This window comes from Puma concolor, chromosome F2 (assembly GCF_028749965.1).
Source record: "Puma concolor isolate L17-30 chromosome F2, mPumCon1.1.hap2, whole genome shotgun sequence".
NCBI classification, from domain to species: Eukaryota; Metazoa; Chordata; class Mammalia; order Carnivora; family Felidae; genus Puma; species Puma concolor.
The window spans coordinates 53,291,843-53,309,996 of record NC_141684.1 but is presented as its reverse complement, the minus strand read 5'-3'; the positions used below and the strand labels follow the sequence as shown (position 1 = coordinate 53,309,996).

The window sequence follows — 18,154 nt, the reverse complement described above, 5'->3', positions numbered from 1 at the left end:
CATTTTATGAAAGCAAGAATGGATCAGTACTAGGAAATCTATTGATCATATTCTTCATATTACCAGATCTAAATGGGAATATATTTAACTGTCCTCATGTAAAATTTGATGGAGTATAATTATCATTTCTGGCTCAAAATAAAATACTAGAATTTTTGCCTTGACTCAATAAAACTATATATATATATATATATATATATATATATATATATATATATATATTTCGGACTCTAAACCTGCACCATGCTTCATGTGTAATGTTAATCTGTTTAATTGGATAGTTCATTTAGCACAAATTAATATGTATAAATGTTTTTAAGCAGAGGTAATTGTTTTATTACTTACAGACCAATTATCTATGTATCTTTGGGCAACAAAACCATCAAGAAAACTGAAAGAAGACATGTAGTATATACGATGATGAGCGTGTCTTTGAGGTCTGACATTTAGCTGGGCTATTTGCCACCCTCGACAGTTGTTTAACGTTGGATAATAGATCAACTTGACTAAATCTCATTTTGTGTAGGTTCAAATGGACATGCCATTTGCACCAGTTCTTTATTTTGAAAGGGTAAAATGAGATTACACACTCAAACACCACACATAGGCACAGTGTGAGTGCGGAAGCTGTTTATTGTTATTGTTGTTTTAGGATACATAGAATAACAAATATGAAGTAGATCTAAAAGAATCAGTAAATTCATTTTATGCTAGTAATATCCAGTCTTAATTAAAAAAAAAAACCCAAACCATTGAATTCAGCATCCTTTTTTTTTATTTATGAAAACATGAAAATATAGTTGTCATCATACTATCAGAAAAGTAATCCCACAAATTCTGTCTTAACACATGTAGGAAAACAAATTAAGGTAACAGAATAATAACAAAAAGACACCTTGACTGACTTGAAAGTCCTAATTGACTAAAAATATGACTTGTTATCATTTTTTTTTTGCCCACAAACTTTTAATTAGTGTCTAACAATTTGTGGAGAATTGGGATGACTAATTGATTTTGGTTGTGCTAAATACGTTTGTACCAGCATCATCATTAACAATTGTTGAAGAATTAAAGAATCACAACTCTGGGACCTCCTAGTTCAGTGCATTGATGCTGTAAGGCTAGGAGAATGTGAATACCTCCTGAAATATGAATCAATTTCCAGTTGTGATTTCATTCAAATACGCAATGTATAAGCATATTAGAAGGAAGTCCAATACAAATCTTCATACTATTCACTGTTTCATTTTCCTTTAATTTTATATATGCTACTTCACAGATATGCTTTTAGTATTTGAAATTGATTTTATTCTTCCTGATTCAATAGTCTGAATGAACAAAAATGACCTTTAATTCATTCATCCACTTGTTTATTCATTCTCATAACAAATATGTACTGAGTACCTACTCAATGTCAGGCATTCTACTAGATGATTGGAATACATTAGTGAACAAAACTTACTTTCTGACTTTCTGTGGCCTATATTCTAGTGGTAATTTCCTTATATTGCAGGTGTATGATTCCTGGGAATTATGTAGATTAGAAAAATAAATTTTGGTATATGTGAAAATTTCTCATCAGAAGAAATCAATATTACTTTGCCAGTAGTGGTCCTGTTTAGATATTTTAAATGTCTTCCCGTACTTCTTATTACATAGAACTATCCCTGTGCAACAGAAAATAATTTAAAAACAATGCATGACCTGTGTCAGATTTAGCTTAGCAAATTCAACCATAAATCTGTATTTCCAAGACCAGTTTTCTTATACTAATTATAGTATCTATACATTCTTTTTTAAAATATCCTTTGTCTCTCAACGAGCTGTAAATGTTCTCTCTGTGTAACAAATTGAATATTCAGTTAAGTTTAACAAATATTTTAAATGAATGTTACTGTGTTACATCTTATTTAACGAAGAGATTTATTTAAAAACTCTTTTTTCAAGGACTTTACAGTTGACTGGGTGAGATTGTCCAAGAATAATGAAATTTAACATAAACGAGGGAAGAAAACAAAAAAACAAAACAAATACGGGCATCATCATTAAGCTCAGTCTTGAAAAACATGGACAAATGTTTACAGACAGATAAAGAATGAAGGAAGAAAGGAAAGTCCAGTTTGAAAGAACAGGATAAAGTCACACAGATAAAAGAATGAAAATATATTTGAACATTGAAAGATGTTGAGAAATTCAAAGTGGCTGGAAAATAGAGTACATGAAAGCAGTGGCAAGAGATGAGTCTGGAGATATGTAATTGTGAAGAGCCTTAAACACTAGCATAAGGAGTTTAAACTTTACCCTATAAGTAGTAGAGTATGATAAAATGTTTTGAGGACCAAGATATAACTTGTGCTTTATTTTAATAATGGTTGCTATTGTGGAGTAATTTTGGGAAAAGGTAGAGATTAAAGATTTAAAGCTCCAAGTAGTAAGCTATTACCATAGTTCATTCGATTTGTGAAATGGGTCTGAACTAGGCTATTGGAAGAAGAAGTGGAAAAGAAGTAGAATTTATTGATTAGATGGGAATGATAGAACTGGACGTGACTTCATTATTCAGAATGACTGGTGGGGTGGTGATGCCATTAATAAAAAAAAAAGTGAACGTAGTTTAAAAAGGAGTTTCTGGTGTAAAGAAAGCTTTTTGCTTTTAGCTTTGGCTATGTTTAATATGTGTTGTGGGAGGAGTTTAATGTGGAAATGCAAGCTGGCAGCAGTATATTCTAGTTAAGACAAATTTCATATCCAAAATTCTATCTTGTATATACACCTCAATATTTTGAATATTAATAATACTAGCTATACCTTTTATAATGTTATTTATAATTATAAAATATTTCATATATTGGTAAGGAATTTAGTATATAAATACTTTAGTATTTATATTTAGTATATAAATACTTTAGTATATAAATACTCATCATTGGCTGGAGTGTGTTTGAGTGTTAAAACTTTGGTAATAGAAAGTGATTTAAGAAAGAGAGAAAAGCTGGGAAGGAGGATAAATAACATTAAATACCAAAGAGAATGTTGGACCACTTTTGCTCCTTTCACTCAAATTCTGAATCAATAGAAACACAAAATTTGAAGGATCACTAAACATGCCATTAAGGTTATGTTCAATTATGTCATTGTGCTGTGCATAAATAATCGGTGGTCTGTGTTCTCCAAGGGAAGTACCCATAGACTTAAGTTAACCTCTCAAGCAGATTTTAGATTAACGTATTTCAAACTTTTATTTATTCAAATCTAATGCACTTTAATCTTAAAGTATATATTCTCATATAGGTCTGGAGTGGGACTCAGTATTCTGCATTTCTAGCAGGTTCCAGGTGATTTTGAAGCTGTTGGTCTATGGAACACACTGAGTTAGCAAGGCTCTAGAGTTCCAATGTGAACTTTGGAAGAGATGAATTTGGTGATTTAAAATTTCCTAATGAATGTTTCAGCAATCCATAGGAAAAAAGAAAGCTGTAGAGCTTTTTGCATTAAATTATTGAATAGTTTTCATACCTCATTTGATTTGATTCAGATTCTGAACAATGGCCATGTTGCTGGAAATGGCTGATCATGTTGCAGAATGTGAAGGCACAGGTCTTTTTCAGTCTCAGTTACCTGAAAATTGAATCTTGACTTGTGACGAATTCTTAATCTTGGCTCAGCACAGGATGGCCTTAGGTGCCACACATCCCTGGAAGCAGTAAGTGCCTCCTGTTCTAATGCTGCTGTGAGATTTTTCAACAGCTCCTTAATTTTTTCCTCTTTGCTTTGAAGTTTCTTTGATCTCTCAGCTACCTGAAGAGAGTGGGCAAACTTTCTAGCTTATCAGGAAAATATCTCTCAACCACCCCCACTGCAAATAAAAACAAAAAAAATTAAACCTCAAATGCAGAATAATTTTTTTCCCTTCTGGTTTTCTTTGCTGAATATTTGATAATGGGTTCAGTCACAGATATATTTGTGAAGTAGCTGAAGATTAACTTCTATAATATTCCAGCCTTCAAAAATCCCTCCTTTATCTATTCCTAGGAATCCATAATTTTCCCCCCTCTATTTGTTAACAAGCCATTTATTTGATCTTCTGTTCACATGTGATATAATATGATTAGCAGTTGAAATATTACTTCTCAAGTAATTTACACAGTAGATAATATAAATTAAGTTTTAACTGATAAATTTCAGACATAAAGTCAGGAACACTTAAGAATTAATTTGGAATATTTAAGACCATCTCTGTGGTCTGAAGACTATTAGCCAAGGCAATGTCCTGAAAGAATTCATACATTTGTATGACTTGATTGATGATGACTTAGTGAGCATCTAATAATCAGAGGGTGGAGGCTGTTTCTGTTAATGCAGGAAAAGAAAATTTAGAGTCCTCGATACTGCAGTGATATTGCAATTATAGGTTACTGTGGGAAACTCAACAAGAACCAAAAAACTTTTAGGATTTTGAGTATGCATGTACATCAGTTGTGTTGCCTTCGTTCACTAATTGGGTAATTTTTACAGTTGACTTTAAGATCTCTGGAATTTTATTTAGGCAAAATCAAATCATTTGCACTGTAAGAACTGCCATCTAGCCCCTGAATGTCCTCAGTTGGTACTTAGCATCTGTATATCACCATGACATTTCTCTCTTCTATACCCATCCTATACAGAATTCTTAAGAAGTTATGCAGTACTGCATTGCTTAGCAATATTTTATTGTGATCTCTGAAATTATTCTTATATATATAGTGACTCCATTGACCTTAGACTGGAAGTGGGCACTTTTTTCATACTTAAGTGTTTCTGTTTTAGTTTCCTATTTTTCTAAATTTATTATGTTTCTGAAAACCAGAATGCTAAATATACTAAAACTACTAAAATTGGTCCAAGAAAATTCATATATATAGGAAATTCCATATGTACATCTTAGAGAAATAGAACAGGTTTCTGCAAAACATATTTTTCTTACCACAATTTCTTAGTTATTTAAAAGACAATACAATTGTTTAGCGTCTAGTAATTTTGAAGATAGTGGGTATTTTTTTCTTTAACATTTATGCATATTAAAACGTCTTAACATTGTTTTGAATGTTTTATGGTTATTCTCTCTCATGTCTTTCATATTTAAAATGCATGAGTTATTTGTATTTCAGTGGAATATTTGTGCTTTTTCTCTTTTATTTGTACTTCAAGGAAACAGTTATAACACACAAGTAGAATTTTTTATATTTTTCTAAGTTTTGGTGTAATTTTCTGTATTTTGCAAACCATGAACATTTTGTTCTCTATCACTATATGCTGTTAAGTTTCTGGTAATTATAATATATAGTAAATATATGAAGCAAAGAGAAGCAAATCTCTGCTAGAATTTATTACTCCAAAAAAGGGGTCAAGAATACTAATATTTCTACAATCATTCATGCCATACCTTGTTTCTAAAAGAGATATTTGGAATCTTCTGAAATGGACAGGCCATTTTGATACTAATGTTAAAGTTAGAATATATTTAAAATTACAAGAAGTTACTTTTTAAACAGTTTCTACTTATCCATATCTTAGAGTTGTTTTGATTCCACAAGTGAAGTATGTGGCCTTTTGGTGGTGAAGAAATAGATGAACTCTGGATGGATGTTTCTCATCTTTTCCTACCAATCTCAATTTATAACTTCCTGTTACCTCTCAATGGTTATCATTCCAGGTGAAAATCCTCATCCATTTTATATTTTCTCTGTCTCTTGGTAATTCTAGTTGTCTTTTGTTAAAAAAAAATTTTTTTTTTTGCTTGAGAAATAATGAACATAAATGCACCATTATTTATTGTAATACTTAAGGGAAATTTATTTATTTATTTATTTATTTATTTATTTATTTATTTATTTATTTATTTATTTATTTTTCAAGAGAGAGACCGAGTGTGAGCAGGGGAGGGGCAGAGAGAGAGGGAGACACAGAATCCGAAGCAAGATCCAGGCTCTGAGCTGTCAGCACAGAGCCCGACGCGAGACTTGAACTCTTGAGCTGCGAGATCATGACCTGAGCTGAAGTTGGCTGCTTAACCGACAGAGCCACCCAGGCACCCCAAGCGAAGGGAATTTTAAAGAGACCATTTAAAGAGACCATAGATAAGGTGATACTGCTGAGCAGCTGATATTTAAGAGGTATTTTCTGAGACCAGGAAAGTAGGTAGTACTTAGCTAGATTGAGAGTGTTGAGGAATAATCAGGTAAAGGAAAAGCATGTGCAAAAACTCTGAGGTCAGAGTATACTTGGTGAATTAAGAGACTAAAAGGGTTCCAAGTTTTCAGAATGTGGTAAGAAAAGAGTGAGACGGAAATGAGAGGATATTGGAACAGTAGTTCCTGGAGGTTGTAACAAAGATTTGATCCTTTGAGCCTATGAAAGTCTTTGGTATAAAAAATGTATTTAAGGGGAGCCTGGGTGGCTTAGTTGGTTAAGCGTCTGACTTGATTTCAGCTCAGGTCATGATCTCACTGTCATGAGTTTGAGCCCTGTGTCAGGCTCTGCACTTACAGTGTGGAGCCTGCTTGAGATTCTCTCTCTCCCTGTGTCCTTTGTCCCTGCTTGTGCATGCTCTCTCTCTCTCAAGAGAAAACTGTATTTAATATTTTATTTTGAGTTGAACATTTAGACTGAGGGAGGTATTTTCCCCTCAGGTTCCCACATGACAATTTTCATCATAATTTTCATAAGTTACATAATAAATTTTTTAAAGTTCCTTTCTGGAAAGACTAATGAAAATCCCTGTGTTCTATATTAACATATTTATATTTGTTTGTTCTTATCCTATGTATTTTTGAAGAACATATGTGTATTAGTGGAAAATATAACATTTTGGGGAATGTTTTTGGGTTTATAATTTTTATAAGCATTATGCTCTCCAATGTAAGGGTATCTGGAAAATATTATGACTGATTTTCTATTGAAACCAGAAAGTCATCTTCCATTGACACATTGAGGGTACTGAAAAGCAACTTCATTAGGAGGAAGTGTATCTTCAGTAACATTTATTTTATATTTACTCATGCTCTGGTGGAATGTTTTGTTCTCTTCTTGGACTATTTAGGCATTTCATTAATGAGACAATTCACTTCTTAGGGCTTTTAGTTTTAGAAGTATTTTAATTATGCTTGAGTTAAGATGTGTTTTGCATCTAAGTTATGTCGTATGCTTCACTATGAATGGAGCTATTATAGATATCATTAAGTTCAAACTTTTATCACAGTTGTTCCAGTTGGAAGCCTTTCCATAGAAAAGGATGCAAAGAAAATACAGACACTGATATTAAGATTATACCCATAAAATTCTTGTCACATTAAACGTTTATAATTTTAACTGATTTAGGTATTGGACTTCTGCATTTTGCTTGAGAAGATCATGTGAATCAAAACAATTCCTTATACTACAGATTTTTAAAATATTGACCACATATTTATTCAATTTCAAGTGATCTTCTTAAACCAATCAGCCAACTATCTTGAAACAAACCCTCTTTTTCTTAACCAAACACATTTCAATATGTAAACATTTCAGGTGCTTTGTTCTTCAAATTGATACCATTTTTAATTAATTGGTATATATTTAGTGTACTTCCTTTATTTTTATGTGTTGACTTTTACCAATTTTTCATCTCCAGATTTCTTCTAGTTAATTCATTTCTTTATGATTGCTGAATTAGCTAAATATCTAACCAGAGATTATCAATTAATACAGGAGATATAAAGAATGCAACTTCATATTCTTTTCATAATAACTTTTTCATCTTGATATGTTCAGGACTGATTATTTCTCATTTTAAATTCATCCTTTTTGTTCCTTTCTGGTCTGCTAATTTATTTCACTTCCTTTGACTCAGAGGTTTATAAATTGTACTTAGTTTTATAAAGACTCAATATTGTAAAGATGTCCACTATTCCCTGGTAGATCTATAAATTCAGTGTAATCTCTATTAGTACCACATCATGCTTTTTTGAGTGTGAAAATTGAAGGCTGAGTTTTAATTTTATGTGGACTAAGAAATTTTGGGCCAGCTGTAGCCAAGAAAATCTTGAAGAATAACAGCAAGATATCCAAATGTTTAGTGAAGCTACATTAAGGAAAACAGTATGGGATTGGTCCAAATACAGACTGATGGAACAAAGTATGGAATCCAGAAGCAGGTTGACAAAGGTAATAGCACAGAACATCAGGGGAAAAATTGTGTGTGTGTGTGTGTGTGTGTGTGTGTGTGTGTGTGTGTGTGTGTCTGTGTGTGTGGCAATAGCCACAAAAACTAGATCTCTAGTCATTTGTACAAACTCCTTCCAGAGACCTGTTGACCTGTTTTTAGAGTTTCAGTGAGCTGGAGGGAGAAGGCAGTGGAAGCACTCACTGACTAGTTAGAAGCTGGACACTCAGGCAGCAGTTTGTGTATATAGTCAAGTCCCTTTCGGGGAAAGACTGAGGGATGGGTATTTTTGTATGCTTCCTCTGCACTGAGACTTGGGAGGAATAATCTAATTGAGTGCTTATAAACAAACCTGTAAAACTGCTTATTTGTGTGCTACATTCTTCTATGATTACAAAATGCAAGTCCCATTGGTTTTCAGTGCAGGTGATCCTGGAACCATCCCTTGGGTGGCAGATGCAAAAGCTGCCATCTAAATGGCTAAAATCTAAAAGACTGGTATGCCACACAGCTTTAGCAAGAATGTAAAGCAAGTGGAAGTCTCCTTTACCCCTGGCAGGACTGTAAATTGGTATAACCCCTCTGGAAAACTGTCTGGCAATATTAGCTGAAGTTGAACATCAACTTAACCTTCTCATCCAACAATTCTGTCGTTTGTATCTATTCTAGGTATTTTGCAAAGAGAAATGAATGTACCAAAATGTGTATGCAACAATGTACATTGCAGTTTGTTGTTCATAATGTCTCTCAATTAGAAACTATTCAAATATTTATCGAGTAGATTTTGGCAAATATATATCGGTGAAAAATATTGAACTATTCACAATAACATGAAGGAATACTATTTATTCTTTGAAAATTCATTAACGATCATAGCATATATGATTTTAGCACTTTTTTTTGGATATATAGTATCCTGAGGAAATAATATATTTAAGTACTACACAAATAACTTTCATTTTATGTTTTATTTTTTAATGTTTATTTATTAATTTTGAGAGCACGTGTGTGTGAGCAGGGAAGGGACAGAGGAGACAGAGACAGAGAGAGAGAGACAGAAACCCAAGTAGGCTCTATGCTTTCAGTGAAGAGCCCGATGCAGGGCTCAATCCCTTGAACTGTGAGATCATGACCTGAGGCAAAATCAAGAGTTGGGCACTCAACCAACTGAGTCACCCAGGTACTCCAAATAACCTTTATTTTAAAAAGGAAAAAATATGTTTTAGTGTATAGTTAGAGGTAATAAATGATGAAAAGAAAAAAGGAGGAGGGGGAAATAAATTAGGAGTTGCAATATTTCTTTCTAAAGGTACTTTTCAGTTGGATACTATTTTCATTGTAAAGCAATAAGTACTGTGAGAAGTACAAAATAAATTAAATTTTGTCCCTACTAAAATAAAAATTTAGTTGATAATACCAAACAAAATGTAAATAAAAGTAAATACAGGTTTAAACAAATCTTGATGTATCCAAAGGGGAGGAAGAATCTACGTGTAGCCAAGAATCAAGAATCCTGGAGGAAATAGCATTTGGCATAGCTCTTGAAAGACAGATAATATACTGACACATAGTTTTATATGCGAGGGTCCCTCAGAGAGGCTAATGTATGGAAGAAGGAAAGTGTAAGGCAAATTTGAGAATCAGCAGATCAGGGATTTTGTGATTGCATGTGCTTAGAAGGAAAATGGTAGGAAATGATGGAAAGGTAGGTTGAGTTCAGGTGCTTGATAGTGTTGAATTCTAAGTAATTTGGATCTTTCTCTTGCACCATTGAGTTCCTGTGGAAGGATGTCAGTAGGAAGTTGACATTTGATCTGTTTTGAGAATGCAGTTGGAGGAAATGTGAAGGGAGGATTTAACTGGGGAAAATAATATGACTTAAGGGGAATTTTGAGAATGTCCAGTCCCCTTATATAATACATGATAAAAGAGGCTCCTATCAGTTGACAGCACAGGAAATTCAGAAACCAGGTCTCTGAATTTTTAACCCAAGGAATCTTTTCTCTAAATCTAGAATAAGAATCGGTAGCAATCTATTGAATAGTCTAAGTGAGAAGAGATGATTGCTTGAACTGGGGTAGTGAGAATAAGAATAAACTGACACATGAAAAGGGCATTGAAAGGTGTATATGACAGGATTTGGAAAGTCATTAAATGTGGGGAATGAAGGAGAACATTTTTGGATTCCTGTTTGAATGACAGGAAGGAAGAGGGTTTTGTTTTTGTTTGTTTTTTTTTTGTTTTGTTTTTTGTTTTTTGTTTTTTTTGGAGGAGGGAGTTTTTAACTGAGCCAGAGAAGAGGAGAACCAGCAATTTGGGAGGGAAGAGAAAATGTTTAATATATTTATGTATACAAATCACTAGCTTTACTAAGGAGTCAGCAGTAAGTTCAGCAGTTCTATTCAAGACTCCTTTTTCAAGGCTGAGGTGATATCATGTCAAAATGACTCCTTCAGCCACTAGAATGATTTATTCAAATCAGTTGCTAAGAATTAGATTGTTTGGGTGGCTAGATTAATATATGCAGTTTTTCATTTTTACTTAGTTGATTTAGCATGTGTAGACAGATCAGGAATTATCCCTCATAAAAGCATATCTGATGTTTGTTTCTTTGAGCTTCATTCACTTTGGCTTCATCTAAGTAAACTGTGGCAGGAGGGAGACAAAGGTATATTGTTCAGCAGCAGCAAATTTTGCCCCCAAAGCAGTTTTGAAATACACTGAGAATTCTGTCTATAATGATTCATTTGTTCAAAAGTAGTGATTGAGTTCTTCATCTGATTGGGGCACTATACTGCACCTAGACATAAAAATGCAAGTTAAAAAAGATGCAGAGGCACCTGGGTACCTCAGTTGGTTAAGAATCTGACTCTTGATTTCTGCTCAGGTCATGATTTCATGGTTTGTGAGCTTGAGCCCCATGCTGAGCTCTGTGCTGGCAATGCAGAGCCTGCTTGGGATTCTTTCTCTTTCTCCTTCTCTCTCTGCTCTTCCCCTGCTTGCTCTCCCTCTCTCTCAAAAAATAAAAATAAAAATAAAAATAAAAAAGCAGACTTTGCACTTGGGGAACTGACTGATTAGTGTCAGAGCCAATTATCAATTTATCACAAAATATAATTTTTTAATCACAAATATTGATCAGTGATGTGAAGGAAACTTTCATTGTACTATGTGAGTATAAAGTGGAGAAAGAGGGGCGCCTGGGTGGCGCAGTCGGTTAAGCGTCCGACTTCAGCCAGGTCACGATCTCGCGGTCCGTGAGTTCGAGCCCCGCGTCGGGCTCTGGGCTGATGGCTCAGACCTGGAGCCTGTTTCTGATTCTGTGTCTCTCTCTCTCTCTGCCCCTCCCCCGTTCATGCTCTGTCTCTCTCTGTCCCAAAAATAAATAAACGTTGAAAAAAAAATTTTATAAAAAAAAAAAATAAAAAAAAATAAAGTGGAGAAAGATATTCATCTTTATCTATAGTCTATAAAAAATTAGCATGTGCAGTTCTTGAGAATCTAATTTCACCATTTTTTGAAATAATGTAAACAGTATTACACTAAGAATTTAAACTAAATGCTGCTCCAGATGAGTGAAGTTTGTGATTAAATCTTGTTCTAATGTAATTCACCAGAATCTGAATATATGAGTCATAATTTTCCTGGTTTTAATTCATTTGGGTTTTCATTTATTTATTTGAATTTTTATGTGTAGTAAAAATCTTGGTCAATGTAATTAATTCTAAATGATATTTGAAAAATACTACTTTCTAAACTTTACTAGAATCATCTGGTCTATTTAATTGCTAATTTGCTTTTGCAGAATTTTATTATCATGTAAATTATCTCTGTTTGGTCTAATAGGGAATTTAAAAAACATCATATGATTTCTCTAACCCTGAAACAAAATATTTTGTATTATATGCAGGATACTTTGGATCCTTGGAAGACACATATCTTGGTCTCTTCTTTCATTTGAGTTGATTCATCTCCTTTGCTGGCTTCTTTTTCTCTAACCACTACTTAACATCTGTTGCTTTCCAAGTCTTGACCTCAGCTCTTCATGCAAATGCCTTCTTGTGTAACCTCATTCATTCCTGTAGTGTAATTATCATCAGTAATACGACCCTTATGTCTTCATCTTCAGAACATGATGATTTGGGGATTAGATATCTCTAGCTGATCTCCCCCCAGACATCTCATGATGAATAGTTTGGTTCTAAAGTTAGATAATCTAGGTTTGAATCCTTTCGTCACAATTTACCAGTTGCGTATTAGTTGAAGATATTATTTAGAATTAATTTCTATGTGTTTTGGTTTCCTTATCTCTAAAATGATAAAATAATGGCATATACATCATAAGGTGGTTTTGAGGCATAAATAAAGTACTATATAAAAGTGCCTAAGAAGAAATAAACAGACAGTTCTCCAAAGAAGACATCCAGATAGTCAACAGATACATGAAAAGATGCTCAGCATCACTCATCATTAGGGAAATACAAGTAAAAGCTACAATGAGATATTACCTCCTACCTGTCAGAATAGCTAAAATCAAAAACAAAAGAAACAACAAGTGTTGGCAAGGATGTGGATAAAAAGGAACCTTCTTGCACTGTTGGTGGGAATGCAAACTGTGCAGCTACTGTGGAAAATATTTGGAGGTTCCTCAAAAAGTTAAAAGTAGAACTACCCTATGATCAGTAACTACAATACTGGGTATTTACCCCCTCCCCACAAAAACCCCACACTATTTCAAAAAGATACATGCACCCCTGTGTTTATTGCAGTGTTACTTAGGACAGCCAAATTATGGAAGCAGCCCATGTCCATTTGTAGATGCATGGATAAAGAAGATGTAATATTTATGTACAGTGAAATATTACTCAGCCATGCAAATGAAATCTTGCCATTTTCAGTGACATTGGTGGAGCTAGAGAGTATTATGCTAAGTGGAATAAGTCAGACAAGGACAAATACCATGTGATTTCACTTATATGTGGAACTTAAGACACAAAAGAAATGGGCAAAGGGGAAAAAAGACAGACCAAGGAACAGATTCTTAACTATAAAGAACAAACTAATGAGGGGAGGTGGGTGAAATAGGTGATGGGGATTAAGGAGTGCACTTCTCATGATGAGCACGGGGTGATATATGGAATTGTTGAATCACTATATTGTATACCTTAAACCAATATAATACTATTCCAGTATGTTATTTGTACTGCAATGAAAACGAAGTGTAAAAAAATACACCTTGTATGAAAAAAAAAGTGCCTGAAACACTAATATAAATGTTCTATGTGTTTATGAAAGGAATTGCCTTTCCAAACTGCAGAGATGGAGAACTAATTATTACATTATTTTATTAATTTTATTAGATTCATATATATTCTTCCTTTCTTTATATAAATAACTTTTTGTCTGATTATAGGTGCTATTAATTGTTGCCCTGAAGTTCAAGGCAGTACTACATTATTTATCATTTAATGTACCCCTCAGATATTTTAAGACAAGATGGTAAATTTAGTGCTTAAATTCAAATCTAAGTGCTAATGATAGGTAACATAGTAAGAACAAATAGAGATACAGCCAGGCTCAAATATGAGGCACATCTCCACAGAGCAGAATGTGAACAGCAATGAGCAGAGATGATTTTGTGGACCTGCCAGCCTTTGGGTAAATAGAGGAGTGGTGGAAGCCAGAAATTTAGCTGCTATCAGTAAAGAGCCTTAGAAGTGGTTTTCAAATAATGTATTTAATTGTTTGAAAACAGAGATTAAGATGTGGCACCCTATTCACAAAATATGGCTGAAAAAAACCGCCTCCAAGTTCATCTTGGGGTTACGCTGACCTCCCAGAGCCCAAGGTATCTTGATCGGATCTGCCATTTCCCTCAACACACTGGGAGTAAATCCATATTCTTTTTTTTTAATTGTAAGTATAATTAACATACCATATTATATTAGTTTCAGGTGTACAACATAGTGATTCAACAATTCTATACTTTATTTAGCGCCTTCCATGATAAGTGTAGTCACCATCTGACAGGGTCAGCTAAAGCATTATTAAAAGAGCTAGACAAAGGAGGATCACACACAGAAAGAAGAGTGGGGAGGAGTATTAATAACAACATACGCATATTAATAACAACAAATCTTCCATCCAATGTGAGTCTAGAAGCAAATTTTAAGGCACATTTAATACCATGCTAAAGAGGACAAAGCAGTTGGGGTGATTGGCTGGCGCAGGCAGAAGAGCACGTAACTCTTGATCTTAGGACTGTGAGTTCAAGCCCCATGTTGGGTGTAGAGTTTACTAAAACAAATAAATAAAAACTTTAAAAAAAGAAGACAAAACAATTTATTCTGGATGAAAACAATTTTCAACAATAATCTGATAAAGATTTTGAAGTATGTTGTGGCTGTTAAACAAGTGAAATTAATACTTAGCTTCTCCATAAACAGAATAAAAAATTATACTTTTTTTTTTTAATTTTTTTTTCAACGTTTATTTATTTTTGGGACAGAGAGAGACAGAGCATGAACGGGGGAGGGGCAGAGAGAGAGGGAGACACAGAATGTGAAACAGGCTCCAGGCTCTGAGCCATCAGCCCAGAGCCTGATGCGGGGCTCGAACTCACGGACCGCGAGATCGTGACCTGGCCGAAGTCGGACGCTCAACCGACTGTGCCACCCAGGCGCCCCAAGAATTATACTCTTGAAAAGTATATCCTAAATACCTCTAACAGTATATGATACATAGTAAGCACTCAATAAATATTCCATGGGTAAATGAACAAAAAGTATAGAGCAGTGTCACTTATGAATATAAGTTTAGAGATAGGAAAGGAAGTATTAGCAAGTAAAACAGCAGTTTTATTATATAAAACTATAAAATATTAGCAAACTGAATTTATCAGTGTATATATGTATATAAACATAGCATTATTATCAAATATGGTTTATCCTGATAGTGTAAGGAAGTTGAACACAAAATCTATTACTTCAGTATATATTTAGTTGATACTGTGATGTCCCATTAGATATTACTTCTGGATTTAAAAACTGTGGTCCTACTGCCTGGGAATGCGGCTAGCTACTGGTCATTTTCAAGGAATGACTGGATAAAGAGAGTCCCCTTGTTCAAGTTCAAGACCCTTTTCCCGGACAGCTTGCATCAAATGACTGGTCCATCCGGAAGTTTAAATACATGAACCCCTCCTGCCAATTTAAGAAAAGTCTGATATACTATCCCATCTTAGCTTTGGAGCTTTTTGTGATGGTGGCTGGTGTTTCCACTGAGATTTCAATACCGCCTAGTTATTCCCTCTTTCCAGTCCTGTTTCTTACCCATTGCTTCCACAGATGGTGATCCCAACATTTGATTCTCAATCAGCTTTCTACTTCACATTCTGTATCCTGGAAAACCTTACTAGTGATGGAATAATATTAATATATTAAAGAAGAATATACAGGGAAAACATTTAAATAATTAAACATTTATTCAAGATATATTTAGGAAATTAGAATTTGAAGAGTATATTCTTGAAGTAATAAAATATATTAAAACTAGAAACAAATCTAAGAAAATCCAAAGAGCACTGGAACTCAAAAGAAAGTGAAGCAAGTTTTCTTATGTAGAAAAACAACATGCAAAGGCTCAAAAGCATTCCTGTACAATGTTAAAAACTAACGGAGTATAGGGGCGCCTAGGTGGCTCAGTGGGTTGAGCGTCCGACTTGATTTCGGCTCAGGTCATGATCTCACAGATTGTGAGATTGAGCCAGCATCTGGCCACGTGCTGACAGTGAGGAATGTGCTTGGTATGCTCTCTCTCCCTCTCTCTGCCTCTGTGCTTCCCCTGCTTGTGCGCATGCTCACACACACTCTCTCCCTCTCAAAATAACTAAATATTTAAAAAAACTAACAGAATATACTAAAATATACATTAATAATGGAAGCTAACAGTTTATGAGTATTGTTTGCCCAGTACTGTTTTTTTAGTAAAAACTATATCATATTTTTAAAATTTTTGAGTGTAGCGGACACACAACGATATGTTAGTTTCAGGTGTACAACATAGTGATTCAGGAACTCTATACATTATACTGTGCTCACTACAGTGTAGTTACCATCTGTCCCCATACAACGCTATTACATCATTGACTGTATTCTTTATACTGTGCCTTTTATTTTTATGACTTACTCATTTTATAGCTGGAAGCCTATCTCTCTCTTCATACATTTTTCCCAAGCCTACTTTCCTCCCTCTGCAACCATCAGGTTTTTTTTCTCTGTATTAATAGGTCTGATTCTGCTTGTTTGTTTATTCATTTTTTTTTAGGTTCCACTTATGAGTGAAATCATATGGTATTTGTCTTTCTTAGTTTGACTTATTTCACTTGTTTGCCTAGTATTTTGATTAAGGCTTTACATATTCCCAAGGAAGGTATGAAGAAGTGTGCAGAATAAACTTAATAAAAGATGGTAATGTGTATATGGAGAAAATTATAGAACAGTATTTCTTTTCAGTAGAAAAGAATATCTGAAATATGAAGGATATGCTATTTAGAGATTATGAGATTCATGAAATTTTAACAAGCTAATCTTAATATCTACACATAAGATCTAAGGGCCAAGAAGAGCCAAAACATTTTTGAAGTTGTTGGGAGGAACTTTCCATATCATATGTAAGCTTACTATAAATATGTGATAATACAGAGTAGTATTAGGATGGAGATAAATAAAAATAGGTAAAACAAAATAGCTCCAAAACAGTCATTTAATATATGGACCCCTGATACATGACAAATAGGGCATTCCACAACAGTAGTAAATAGTTCTGGGACAATGACAAACCTTTATAGAAAAAAAATAAATTTAGATTTTAACTGCACTGTGCACAAGGTCAATTCTAGCTATGTTAAAAAAAAAACCTTAATACAAAAAAGCAAACCTTTAAAAACTTTCAGAAGAAACTATTGATTATCATATTATGATGTAGTGGTTGACCAGGATAATTTCAAAGAGGAGAAAAAAGCATACTCCATAAAGGAACAAATTGATGCACTGACTTCATTTAAGTCTTCTGCACAGCTAAAGATATTCACATGACTTTATTTTTTATTATTCCTCAACTTGTTTTTAATACTTTATTATATATTTATAGATTTTCCAGCATTGTATATTATTTTGCAGAATTTGAACATTTCATAAATAATATCATCCTAACTTGGTTTTTTTCACTTAATAATGTATTTGTATTTTTTAAGATGGTAGATGTAGTCTTATTAGTTCATTCATTTTTAATTTCCCTAACATATTGAGTTGCAAGGATATTTCTCAACATACATATTGATATAAATTTATATTGTTTATAGTTTTTTTTCCTTTTATGAAAATTGTAACTATAAATACTGTTGTGATAGGACATTGCATCTGGTTTACTCTAGAGACAAGGTATGTAGGAAGGTAAAGGAGGGAAGCAGAGAAATAGGATGAGGGAAGGACACATGGAGTTTTATAACGAACAGTAGGTAAAAATCTGAAACAAATATAGCATAAAGTTAAATTTGCAAAAGTTGGGTGGAGGGCATAAAACTGTTCATTATATTATACTACATGATATTTTCATATATAAGAGTTTCTTGTTTTCTTTTCTTTCTTTTCTTTTTCTTTTGTTTTTTTGAGCTTCGTGTTTTCTTAAAGCTCTTTGCCTGGAGTTCATTCTTACATGGTATTGATATCATGAACTCTTTCTGTTCCTTTCTGATGTACATTGCATAATCTGTTCTTTGTGACATTTCTGAACAGTTTTCTCTTATATGCAGTTTTAAAATACTGCATGGGGTGCCTGAGTGGCTCAGTCAGTTAAAAATCCAACTCTTGCTTGCGGCTCAGGTCATGATCTCATGATTTGTGAGTTCTAGCCCCACATCAGGCTTTGCATTAACAGCACAGAGCCTGCTTTGGGTTCTGCGTCTTCATTTCTCTC

The 18,154-nt window shown here is 33.7% G+C and overlaps 2 long non-coding RNA genes across 3 annotated transcripts in view; one reads left to right on the top strand and one right to left on the bottom strand.

Annotated features, from left to right (window-relative positions):
• LOC147572016 (uncharacterized) overlaps positions 1–2,111 on the bottom strand; it is a 463,768-nt gene extending 461,657 nt beyond the window's left edge. The window contains exon 1 of the long non-coding RNA XR_015247040.1: positions 2,087–2,111. This is a non-coding gene — a long non-coding RNA (uncharacterized LOC147572016). The remainder of the gene's footprint in view (positions 1–2,086) is intronic.
• Positions 1–18,154, top strand: part of LOC147572015 (uncharacterized) — a 546,875-nt gene that overhangs the window by 332,543 nt on the left and 196,178 nt on the right. The window lies entirely within an intron of this gene.